The following is a 13,692-nucleotide window of genomic DNA, read 5'->3' as shown; positions in this document are numbered from 1 at the left end:
TATTAATCATCCTTTTAGATATCCAATGGATCAGGAAGTAGCTTATTCTTTCTCCCAGCTCCAGCTGTCTGGATTTAATATCCAGTACTGCCTTATGTGCAAATTGCATGATCATCCTATAACCACTTGGGTTGTTCCCGTGTGCCCTAGTTTTCTGGAGTGTTTGATGGGTCTGTGCCTGTACTGGCTGGAGTTTAGAAGAATGAGCAGGTGATCTCCTCAAAACCTATCAAATATTGAAAGACAGGCCTTGATAAGGTGGTCGTGGAGAGGGATGTTTCCTGTAGTGGGGAGCCTAGGAGCAGAGGGCACAGCCTCAGAATAGAAGGGTGTCCCTTTAGAACAGAGATTGAGGAATTTCTTTGGCCAAGGTATGGTGAATTTGTGGAATTCATTTCCACAGATGATGTGGAAGCCTAGTCACTGGGTATATTTAAAGCAGAGATTGACAGGTTCTTGATTAGTAAGGACACCAAAAATTGCAGGGAGAGGGCAGGAGAAAGGAGTTGAGAGAGAACATGTTAGAATAGCAGAGCAGATGCAATTAATTCTGCTCCTATGTCTTATGGTTGTATGGTTTTCTTCTCACAGCCTAAAGATGTGCTGATTGGGGAGGAAATAGACCTGCAAATTATCCTTAGTGAAAGTTTGGATGGGAGGACCAGAGGCATTTCATGAGGATCAAGTTCATGTTTAAGCATATTGTCGCGGACAGAGATACCCAGGGTATGAATGCAGTAGAAAGGAAATTAACTTTTATGCAGTAGAAGTATAGTGCATAACAATCATAAATTAGTTTTCTCTGGAGTGGTGGGGAGATCTGATGGAGGTTTATAAGTTTATGAAAGCCAGCGATGGAGTAGACAACCAGAGCTTTCACCCAGGGTTGAAGTGTCTAGTAACTGAGTGCATGCATTTAAGGTGAGAGGTGTAAGGTCAAAGGAGACATGCAGGGCAAGTTTTTTTACACAGTGGGTGGTGTTTACCTGGAATACATTGTGTTAGTTGAGGCAACTGCAATAGAGGGTTCAAGTGGCTTAGATAAGCAGGAAATGGAAGGAGATGGACATTGTGTAGGCAGGATGGATTAGTTCGGTTGGGCACCTGATACCTAATTTAATGAGTATGGCAAAACATTGATGGCTGAAGAGCCTGTTTCTGTGCTAAATGGTTCAACGAACCTGGGCAGCAACTCAAACCAAGGACAATTTGTTCTTCTGTTACATCCAAAAACTAGCAAAGCATTTCCCTCTATACAACACAAGCAAGTCAACCAGAAGTATTACGGTCACGTATCTGGAGTGAGACTCATATCTACAACCCGAGTAGACATGCTTCCTGCTGGGATGAAGCTGCCAAAGAAATAGATGATTGGGTTTCAAAATTATATCGCCCATGAAGTCACAGCCAGAGCAGAGTGCATCCAAAAGAATTTGTTTTAAAGATGTTTATTTCATTTGTACAAAATTGGACAAGAGAACAGTCATGTTGAAATAGAACTATATTGCTTTTGGATGGATGGTCCTTGTTTCCAAGTGATAGAGATGCATTGATATAACTTGATCCAGCAATTCATCTGTGTCACAGGAGTACCTGATGCTATAAAAAGTAAAAAATACCAGGAGGATCATACATATATCATGGGATTCACAGAATGATAAACAAATACCAGAAAGATTAATGGCTAATTAATCAAATAAATCTTTGCTGGTTGGTCTTGAAGATTCTGAGATAGTGAATACATCATTTTTTATGTCCCAAAGGATTTTATGATCTATGTTGTATTGTTGAGCTGTTGTGTTTGTTGAAGCGAAGGAACTAAAGTACCTGATTTATACACGCAAGTATACCAAAAATTGTAACAGCATAGTTATCTGATAATCCTTTTCACCGATAGGATAGCCATTGACCAGTATACTTAGTGGTTCACTCTTTTCTGAAGCTGGGGAGGTACGCTGTTTTAGCGGTTATAGTGCTATTACAGTGAAAGCAACCTAGGTTCAATTCCTACTGCTGTCTGGAAGGAGATTGTATGTTTTCTCTTTGACCATGTGGGTTTCCTCCAGGTGCTCTGGTTTCCTCCTACATTCTAAAGACATATAGGTTATTTGGACACGTGTGTAATTGGGCAGTGCAGGTTTGTTGGGCTGGAAGAGTCTGTTACCATATATCTCTAAATAAATAAAAATTACAATACTGATTTGCAGACAGAGCTTTAGTTTAATCTCTTCCCCAAAGGACAGAGCAACTGACAGTGGAGGACTCATTCTGTATGGCAATGGAGCCTGGGTTCTGTACTCCATTCCCTAGAATGTAACAGGGCACTTTAACCATTTTACTCCAGCAGCAAGGGTTCTGAACAATGGGCAAGAATTCTAGCAATTTGAACTGTAGGAGGACTATGGTCCTGGTGCAGGTCCATGGGACTATGCAGTTTAAATGGTTCAGCATAGAATAGTTGGGCTGAAGGCCCTGATTCTGTGCTGTACTTTTCTATGACTCTATAACTTATGCAATGAAACCTATATTTTTATCATGCCCTCGGGGATTAATTTAATGTGCCCCTTTTTGTTTATGGCAAATATATATGAAGCTTATTTTACTTTGACAGTCAGAGAAAAGATTTATTTGAATATGTTTTATTTTGAAAGTAATTATGATATTAGTTTTAACAAAAGTCATATTTTTTCATCTTCTAAATTGAGAATGAAATTTGAGACAAAGCCTTAAGTCAATGGATGCAGACGTCTCAATGATCGAAATTCCTTTCAGCCCACGAAAAGTGGATTGAGTAAAGAGGTTGCCAGATGTTCATTTATTTATTTTTGTGATAGAAACATGACATTTTACATTATGCCTTGACTCCCTGCCATCTTTTGACCTCTCTTTCACTCCTTTTTGAATAAACAGCCTTCATCCATAATTTGCCTTTCACAAGCTCAGAACTTGTCAAATGCTCTACAGTTGATTAAATGCAGTAAATCTCACAATCAAAGCTATGCATACCGGCTAGCCAGATTCTTGTACTCTTGTGAAATTATAAAGCCAGCTCACATTTCATACAGGGTCAAATTTACACCTTAGAATTTACATGCCTACAGTTTAATTCCTCTATCATAGCTCTGCATATCCCTTCTAAACTAAGGCTTCTCTTCAGCTTGTTTAGAACATGGAACACTGCAGCACATTTGTCCCATGTTATTGTGCCGACCACTTTACCTTCTCAAAGATCATCTAACCCTTCTCTTCTACATAGACTTCTATATTTTTCTATTATCCAATGTAAGAGTTTCATAATGTCCTTAATATATGTGCTACAACTATGAATCCTGGCAGGGAATTCCACACACCCACCACCCTCTGTTTTTTTAAATGTATCTCTGGCACCTCCACTATACTTTTTACATTCACCTTAAAATTATGCCCCACACACCCCATTGTCTATTCTCCACATTCTTGTACAGTTCTGTCTGATATCTTAAATCCCTTATGGCCAATCTCAAAACACTTAACACATCTGATCGCTGTTCTTCTACAATATCAGCCAATCTGCCATTTAGCCTGTCCTTGCGTTCTCATTAAGCACCTGGGGATCACACAGATCATGAATTATGCCATTCTTGAAACCTTGTTATCTTAATGCATCTGCCCAGTGGTCCCTTCACAGAGATGTTGTCTGCATCATGGGATATTGTTCCAATCACAACGTGATGAGCTCCTTTGAGGATTAAGCTACTCACAGTTTCCACCACTATTAAAACCACAATAGGAAATCATTTAATGTGCATCTTTTATGTGCAATCGTTTTTGGTAACCCGAAGGCTGCTCGGTTTGTGCAAAAAAGAACTTTCATGGATTTTAAATCTGTATTGTCAGATCAAAGAAGTTGACAATCTATAGAAACATAGAAAATAGGTGCAGGAGTAGGCTATTCGGCCTTTCGAGCCTGCACCGCCATTTATTATGATCATGGCTGATCATTCAACTCAGAACCCCGCCCCAGCCTTCCCTCCATACCCCCTGATCCCCGTAGCCACAAGGGCCATATCTAACTCCCTCTTAAATATAACCAATGAACTGGCCTCAACTGTTTCCTGTGGCAGAGAATTCCACAGATTCACCACTCTCTGTGTGAAGAAGTTTTTCCTAATCTCAGTCCTAAGAGGCTTCCCCTTTATCCTCAAACTGTGACCCCTCGTTCTGGACTTCCCCAACATCGGGAACAATCTTCCAGCATCTAGCCTGTCCAATCCCTTTAGGATTTTATACGTTTCAATCAGATCCCCTCTCAATCTTCTAAATTCCAACGAGTACAAGCCCAGTTCATCCAGTCTTTCTTCATATGAAAGTCCTGCCATCCCAGGAATCAATCTGGTGAACCTTCTTTGTACTCCCTCTATGGCAAGGATGTCTTTCCTCAGATTAGGGGACCAAAACTGCACACAATACTCCAGGTGTGGTCTCACCAAGGCCTTGTACAACTGCAGTAGTACCTCCCTGCTCCTGTACTCGAATCCTCTCGCTATAAATGCCAGCATACCATTCGCCTTTTTCACCGCCTGCTGTACCTGCATGCCCACTTTCAATAACTGGTGTATAATGACACCCAGGTCTCGTTGCACCTCCCCTTTTCCTAATCGGCCACCATTCAGATAATAATCTGTTTTCCTATTTTTGCCACCAAAGTGGATAACTTCACATTTATCCACATTAAATTGCATCTGCCATGAATTTGCCCACTCACCCAACCTATCCAAGTCACTCTGCATCCTCTTAGCATCCTCCTCACAGCTAACACTGCCACCCAGCTTCGTGTCATCCGCAAACTTGGAGATGCTGCATTTAATTCCCTCATCCAAGTCATTAATATATATTGTAAACAACTGGGGTCCCAGCACTGAGCCTTGCGGTACCCCACTAGTCACCGCCTGCCATTCTGAAAAGGTCCCGTTTATTCCCACTTTTTGCTTCCTGTCTGCTAACCAATTCTCCATCCACATCAATACCTTACCCCCAATACCGTGTGCTTTAAGTTTGCACACTAATCTCCTGTGTGGGACCTTGTCAAAAGCCTTTTGAAAATCCAAATATACCACATCCACTGGTTCTCCCCTATCCACTCTACTAGTTACATCCTCAAAAAAAATTCTATGAGATTTGTCAGACATGATTTTCCTTTCACAAATCCATGCTGCCTTTGTCCGATCATTTCACCGCTTTCCAAATGTGCTGTTATCACATCTTTGATAACTGACTCCAGCAGTTTCCCCACCACCAAGATATATTGAAAAACTTTGCCATCCGCGCAGATCATTTCACTGTACATTCAGTGGCCACGTTATTAGATACAACTGCACACCTTGTTAATGCAAATATCTAGTCAGCCAAACATGTGGGAGCAACTCCCAATACATAAAAACATGCAGACATGGTCAAGAGTTTCAGTCTTATTCAGACAAAGTATAAGATTGGGAAGAAAAGTGATCTAAGTGACTTTGACCGTGGAATGATTGTTCGTGCCAGACGGTGGTTTGAGTATCTCAGAAATTGCAAACCTCCTGGAATTTTCATGCACAGCAGTCTCTAAAGCCTACAAAGAATGATGCAAGAAACAAAAATATCCAGTGAGCAGCAGTTCTGTGAGCAAAAATACCTTGTTAATGAGAGAGTTCAGAGAAGAATGACCAGACTGTTTCAAGCTGACAGCAAGGTGAAAGTAACTCAAATAACAATGTGGTGTGTAGAAGAGCAATCTCTGAATGCACAATACATTGGACCCTGTAGTTGACGGGCTACAGCAGCAGAAGACCACAAACAAATAGAAATATAGTCAGAGGCCCCTTTACTAGGTACCTCCAGTACTTAATAAAGTGGCCACTGAGTGTAAGTTCATTGAAGATATACAGTAGAGAATCAACTAAAGAATGCAGAATATAGTGTTACTGTTACTGTGACAGAGAAGTGCAGTGCAGGTAGACAATGCAATGCAGAGGTATTACTGTAATGGAGGCAATCGACTCATAGCAAACTCCTCCAATAACGACGTGCCGACCGAAAATGTTGGAAATGTTCAGCAGCTCAAACATTTCTGAAAAATGCTATATTTTCAAGTTGAAGAGCCATCCTCTGAATGGCCTGAGACTTTAACATTCTTTCTTTCTCCACAGATGCTTCCTGCCCTGCCAAATATTCCACATTTTCTTCTGTTCTTATTTTGAGTTTCCAGCATCTGCAGATTTTTAATGAAACAACTGTACTGCCCTAAAGAGCGCTACATGAGGTCATTCTTATCCTCGGCCATTAGGCTTGATAATAAGTCAACCTATAGCCAGGGAAGTGATGACCCCTGCTGTTAGACTGTTTGAGGTATTATCTTTTACTCTTTCTTCCTACTCTTCTAATATTGGTATATCTGTGTACTTGCAATGCTACTGTGACACTGTAATTTCATTTGGGATCAATAAAGTATCTATCTATATAAATGACCATGTCATTATTGTCTTGCTGTAGCCGGAGAAAAAGAACAATTCTGGAGATTTGGAATTGCTTCCCTGTCTTTCTTTAAATGGTACCATGTCTCTGGTTTTAGTGGCAAAATAAACAATCAGTCTGGGACTCAGTTTGCATTTTCTAGAATTTAGCACTTCCAAAAGTGCAGTACTGACACTGGCCTACTGCCCTGGATAGTTTGGTCACATCTCCATGACCAAAATATCAACAGATGAAATAATTAACACATTTATTTGAAAGAAAGTGGCACGGTAGCGTAGCAGTTAGTGCAACACCTGATAGCATCAGCGATCATCAGTTGGGGTTCAATTCCCACCACTGTCTATAAGGAGTTTGTATGTTCTCCCCATGATGGCAAGGGTTTCCTCTGGGTGCTCCAGTTTCCTGCCACGTTCTAAAAACACATGGTTAGGGTTAGGCTTAATGAGTAGTGGGCATGCTATGTTGGCTCTGGAAGTGTGGGGAGACTTGCAGGCTGCCCCTGGCACAATCGTTGGAGTGTGGTCTCTGACACAAAATGATACATTTCACTATATGTTTCGATATACATGTGAGAAATACAGATAAACTTTATCTTTAACACCCTTAGATTTCTCTTTACAGTTTCCATTCTCTTTAGTAGGAAATAATGAATGGGTTTAAGACCATAAGGTATAGGAGCAGAAGTAGGCCATCCGGCCCATTGCGTCTGCTCCGCCATTCAATCTTGGGCTGGACTTCTTCCAGTCATTTGCACTCTCTTACCCACTCCCTTGCCAACTCCCTTTACCCTTTGATGCCCTGGCTAATCAGGAACATATCCATCCCTGTTGTAAATGCACCCAATGACTTGACCTCCAAAGCCACTGGTGGCAAAAACAGGTTTACCACCCTCTGACTAAAGTAATTTCTCCGCATCTCTGTTCTAAATGGACGCCCTTCAGTCCTGAAGTCGTGCCCTCTTGTCCTAGACTGCCCTACCATGGGAAATAACTTTGCCATATCTAATCTGCTCAGGCCTTTTAACATTCAGAATACTTCAATGAGATCCCCCACCCCCCGCCATTCTCCTGAACTCCAGGGAATACAGCTCAAGAGACACCAGACGTTCCTCATACAGTAACCTTTTCATTTTTGCAATTATTCTTGTGAATCTCCTCTGAACCCTCTCCAATGTCAGTACAGTATATCCTTTCTAAAGTCAAGAGCCCAAAACTGCACACAATACTCCAAATGTGGTCTCACGAGTGCCTTATAGAGCCTCAACATCACATCCCTGCTCTTATATATAGAAACATAGAAAATAGGTGCAGGAGTAGGCCATTCGGCCCTTCGAGCCTGCACCGCCATTCTTTATGATCATGGCTGATCATCCAACTCAGAACCCAGCCTTCCCTCCATACCCCCTGACCCCTGTAGCCACAAGGGCCATATCTAACTCCCTCTTAAACATAGCCAATGAACTGGCCTCAACAGTTTGCTGTGGCAGAGAATTCCACAGATTCACCACTCTCTGTGTGAAGAAGTTTTTCCTACTCTATGCTTCTAGAAATAAATGCCAACATTGCATTCACCTTCTTCACCACCAACTCAAACTGGAGGTTAACCTTTAGGGAATCATGCACAAGGACTCCCAAGTCCCTTTGCATCTCTGCATTTTGAATTATCTCAATAATAGTGTGTCTGTTTATTTCTTCCAGCAACGTGCATGACCATACACTTTCCAATATTGTATTTCATTTGCCACGTCCCATTCACGTAAACTATCTAAGTCTCTCTGCATGCTCTCTATTTCATCAACACTACCCACTCCTCCACCTATCTTTGTATCACAAGCAAACTTAGACACAAATCCATTAATCCCATAGTCCAAATCATTGACATACATTGTAAAAAGCAGCTGTCCCAGCACTGACCCCTGTGGAACTCCAGTGGTAATCGGCAGCCCGCCAGAATAGGATCCCTTTATTCCCACTCTCTGTTTTATGCCAATCAGCCAATCCTCCACCCATGCTAGTAACTCCCCTGTAATTCCATGGGCACTTACCTTGCTAAGCAGCCTCACGTGCGGCACCTTGTCAAAGACCTTCTGAAAATCCAAGTACGCTACATCTACTGAATCTCCTTTGTCTACCTTGCTTGTAATTTCCTCAAAAAATTGCGGTAGGTTAGTCAGGAAGGATTTCCCTTTCAGGAAACTTTGCTGGCCTTGGCCTAACTTGTTATGTGCCTCCAGGTACTCCATAATCTATAATTTCTATAGATCATAAGACATAGGAGTTGAATTAGGCCATTCAGCCCATCGAGTCTGTTCTGCCATTTCATCATGGTTGATCCTGGATCCCATTCAAACCCATACACTTGCCCTCTCGCCATGTCCCTTGATGCCCTGACCAGATAGGAATCTATCAACTTACACTTTATGTATACCCATGGATTCGGCCGAAACCGCAGTATGTGGCAGAGCGTTCCATAGGTTTACATTCTTTGGCTAAAAACAAGTCTCCTTACTTCTCTTCTGAAAGGTCGCCCCTCTATTTTGAGATGATGCTCTCTGGTTCCGGATACTACCTCCAGAGGAAACATCCCCTCCAAACCCGCCTTATCTAGTCCTTTCAACTTCCGGTTTCAATGAGAACCTCACGCATTCTTCTAAAAAACAGTGAATACAGGCCCAAAGCTGCCAAGTGCTCCTCATATGTTAATAGTTTCATTCCCAGAATCATCCTCGTGAACCTCCTCGAGATTCTGTCCAGCAACAATACATCCTTTCTGAGATAAGGGGCCCAAAACTGTTGACAATACTCCAAGTGTGGCCTGACTAGTGTCTTATGAAGCTTCAGCATTATCTCCTTGTTTTTCAATTCTATTCTCTTTGAAATAAATACCAACATTGTATTTGCCTTTTCACCACAGTCTCAACCTGTGAATTAATCTTCTGGGAGTCTTGCACAAGGACTCTTAAGTCTTTCTACACCTCTGATGTTTGAACCTTCTCCCCATTTAGAAAATAGTCCACACTATTGTTCCTTATACTAAAATGCATTATCATACATTTCCCATCATTTTATTCTATCTGCCACTATTTTGCCCATTCTTCCAATTTGTCCAAGTCCTGCTGCAATCACATTGCTTCCTCAGCACTACCTACCCCTCCACCTATCTTTGTATCATCCACAAATTTTGCCACAAAGCCATCAATTCCACTATATCAATCATTGCCAAAAATTGTGAAAAGTAGCAGATACAATACTGACCACAGAGGAACACCACTAGTCACTGCCAGCCAACTAGAGAGGATCCCTTTTATTCCCACTCGCTGCTTCCTGCATGTCATCCATTCCAGTATCCATGCCAGTATCTTTCCTGTAACATCATCAGATCTTATCTTGTTAAGCAGCCTGATGTAAGGTACCTTATCAAGTGCCTTCTAAAAATCCAAGTAAATGACATCCACTGCCTCTCCTTTGTCCACCCTGCCCGTTACTTCCTCAAAGAATTCTAACAGATTTGTCAGGCAAGATTCCTCTTTACAGAAGCCATGCTGAATTTGACTTATTTTATCATTAGTCTCCAAGTACCCCGAAACCTCGTCCTTGAAAATGGACTCCTACACCTTCCCTACTTCTGAGGTTAGGCTAACTGGGCTATAATTTCTTCTTCTTTGTCTTCTTAAAGAGTGGGAGTGACATTTTCAATTTTCCAGTCCTCTGGGACCAGGCCAGAATTAAGTGATTCTTGAAAGATTATGACCGATGCAGCTGTTAACTCTTTAGCAACCTCTTTCAGGATGCTAAGATGTAGTCCATCTGGTCCAGGCGACTTATCCACCTTATAAGACTGTTCAGTTTGCCTAGCAGTTTTTCCTTTATAATAGCAATGGCACTCACTCCTGCTCCCTGACAATCATGGACCTCTGGCATACAGATAGCGTCTTCCACAGTAAAGACTGAAGCAAAGTACTTACTGAGTTCATCTGTCAATTCTTTCTCCCTCATTACTACCTCACTAGATCATTTTCCAGTGGTCCAATATCAACTCTCACCTCCCTTTTATTCTTTATATGACTGCAAAAAAAGTTTTAGTATCCTGCTTTATGTTATTGGCTAGTTTGCCCTCATATTTCATCTCTTCCCTTATAGCATTTTCAGTTGCCTTTTGTTGGATTTTCTTAATTCCACACACAAAGATTCATCATTCTGTGACCCTATGTCACCTCTTTCTAAAGATGTAGTTCCAACAGAGAACCAATAGAGCCACACCGCTGCCGATATGTTTCCTGCCTGTCCTTTCAATGCAAAGTATATCCTTTGATGTTAAGTTCCCAACTTCTGTCTTTCAGCAACAACTCAGTGATGCCCACATCATCATACTGATCAATCTTTAATTGTGCCACTAGTTTGCCCATCTTATTCTGAATGCTATGCGCATTTAAATACAGCATCTTCGGTCCTGCGTTCTTGAATTTTGCCTCTGTTGTAGCTCTTTGCTCTGCTTGCATTTGTGTCCAATTATTGGCTCGTTCTTCTTTGCATTCATATTACATATTACATCACCTACTTGTAAACTTGCTGGCTCATCTTCAGCTCTATCATCCTGGATCCCACCCCCATGCCATATTAGTTTAAAACACTCCCAAAAGCACTAGTGAATCTGCCCGCGAGAATATTGGTCCTCCCTCTGATTCAAGTGCAACCCGTCCCTTTTGTACAGGTCCCCCCCGTCCCAGAAGAGGTCCCCATTGTCCAGAAATCTGAATCCTTGCCCCCTGCTCCAATTCTTCAGCCACACATTTATCTGCCACCTCATTCTACTCCTACCCTCACTGTTGCATGGCACAGGCAACAATTCCGAGGTTACTACTCTTGAGGTCCTGCTTCTCAGCTTCCTTCCTAACTCCTTGTCTTCTTTTTGCAGGGCCTCCTCCCTTTTTCTTCCTATATCATTAGTAGAAATCATGTATTGTGATGTCTGGCTGCTCACCCTCCCTTTTTGGGATATTGTGAATGCATTCAGAAACATGGTGGACCCTGGCACCTGGGAGGCAAACTACCATCTGTGTTTCCTTTTTGTGTTCACAAATTTGCCTATCTGTCCCCCTGACTATAAGAGTCCCCTATTCCTGCTGCCATCCTCTTCAGTTTTCTACCCTTCTGAGTCACAGGGCCAGACTCTGTGCCACAGGCACGGCCGCTATTGCTTCCCCCAGGTAGGTTGACCCCCCCCCAACAGTACTCAAAATGGAGTACTTATAGTTGAGCACAGCACCAGGGGTGTTCTGATTTCCCCCTTCCCTCTCCTGGCAGCCTCCCGTTGATCCCTCGCCTGTATCCTTGAGATGACTACCTCCCTGTAGCTCCTGTCTATCACCTCCTCACTTTCCCTAACAAGCTGAAGGTCATCGAGCTGCAGCTCCAGTTCCCTAACACGGTCTCTAAGGAGTTGCAGTTCCATGCACCTGGTGCAGATGTGGCCATCGGGGAGGCTGGTAGTCTCCTGGAAATCTCACATCAGACTCCTAGACCACAACACTGGCTCTATAGACATACACCCTATTCTCTCTAGATTTGAATAATAAATAAGGAATGAACTCACTGAAGCCTTGTTGAGCCAAAGCCTTCCTACTCTGAGTCAGACTACTCAGATGACAACTTCTCCCACGATGACCGCACCACTAGGCAGTACCTCTCTTTTATAGAGAGTGGGTTCCTCATCAAAAAATCTTTGTTGGACCTGCACCAGAACACCCCTGTTGCATCTGCACAGTACTCTAATCAATGACTCCTGTCAAAAACCTTGTTGCTTTTTCAACCTGCGCATGACCGTTCCTGCTGTGTCTGCTGAGTACAAACAATGATTCAACTTTGATTATGGAATCAATGATTATATTGATTGATGGAGTACTAATCATTCAGGCTTCTTTATACTGAATTGAAGGGCAGAAGGGTTCAGGTGGAACTTCCAAGACATGGTATTGATGGTGGGAGGAAAGGGCAGTATGCATTTCATATATGACATTTGGCAGAGTATCAAAAACTCTGGACTCACTTTACTTGGACTCATTTTACACCTCACGCTGTTGGAGCAGTGTTGCCAGGATAATCAAGGACACGACCCACCCAGCCAAAACACTTTTCATCCCTCTTCCCTCCGGGAGAAGGCTCAGGGCTTGAAGACTTGTACGGTCAGATTTGGGAACAGCTTCTTTCCAACTGTGATAAGACTGCTGAACGGAACCTGACCCAGATCTGGGCTGTACCCTCCAAATATCCGGACCTGCCTCTCGGTTTTTTTGCACTACCTTACTTTCCCTTTTCTATTTTTTATTTATGATTTATAATTTAAATTTTTAATATTTACTATTGATTTGTACTCCAGGGAATGCGAAGCGCAGAATCAAATATCGCTGTGATGATTGTACGTTCTAGTATCAATTGTTTGGTGACAATAAAGTATAAAGTAAAGTAAAACGTTTTACAGTTGTACATAAAGAAAGAGTCATAGAATCACAGAAAAGGACAGCACAGAAACAGGCCCTTTGGCCTATCTAGTCCATGCTGAAACTATTTAAACTCCCTACTCCCATCGACCTCTACCGGGACCATAGCCCTCCATACCATTACCATCCATGTACCTATCCAAACTTCGCTTAAATATTGAAATATAGATCACATGTACCTCTTGTGCTGGCAGCTTATTCCACACACTCATGAGTGAAGAAGTTTCCCCTCACGTTCCCCTTAAACTTTTTAGCACACTCGTAACCCATGACCTCCAGTTGTAGTCCCACCCAATCTCAGTGGAAAAAACATGTTTGCATTTATCCTATCTACATCCCTCATAATTTTGTATGCCTCCATCAAATCTCCTCTCAATCTTACCTTATAATTCAGGTCCTCCTGACCTGGCAAATTGCTTGTAATTTTTTTTCTATACTGTTTCAACATTACTTACATTTTTCCTGGAGGTAGGTGACCAAAACTGCACGCAATACTCCAACTTAAGTCATATACAACTTCAACATAACATTCACCCTCTGTACTCAGCATTTTGATTTATGAAAGCCAATGTGGCAACATCTTTCTTTATGACCCTATCTACCTGTGAGGACACTTTCAACAAATTATGGACCTGTTATTCCTACATCCCTTTGTTCTACCACACCCCTCAGTGCCCTACCGTTTGATCTGTAAGACCTGCCCC

This window comes from Mobula hypostoma, chromosome 5 (genome assembly GCF_963921235.1).
Source record: "Mobula hypostoma chromosome 5, sMobHyp1.1, whole genome shotgun sequence".
NCBI lineage: Eukaryota > Metazoa > Chordata > Chondrichthyes > Myliobatiformes > Myliobatidae > Mobula > Mobula hypostoma.
The sequence above is the reverse complement of the archived record's forward strand: the minus strand, read 5'-3'. Positions refer to the sequence as shown.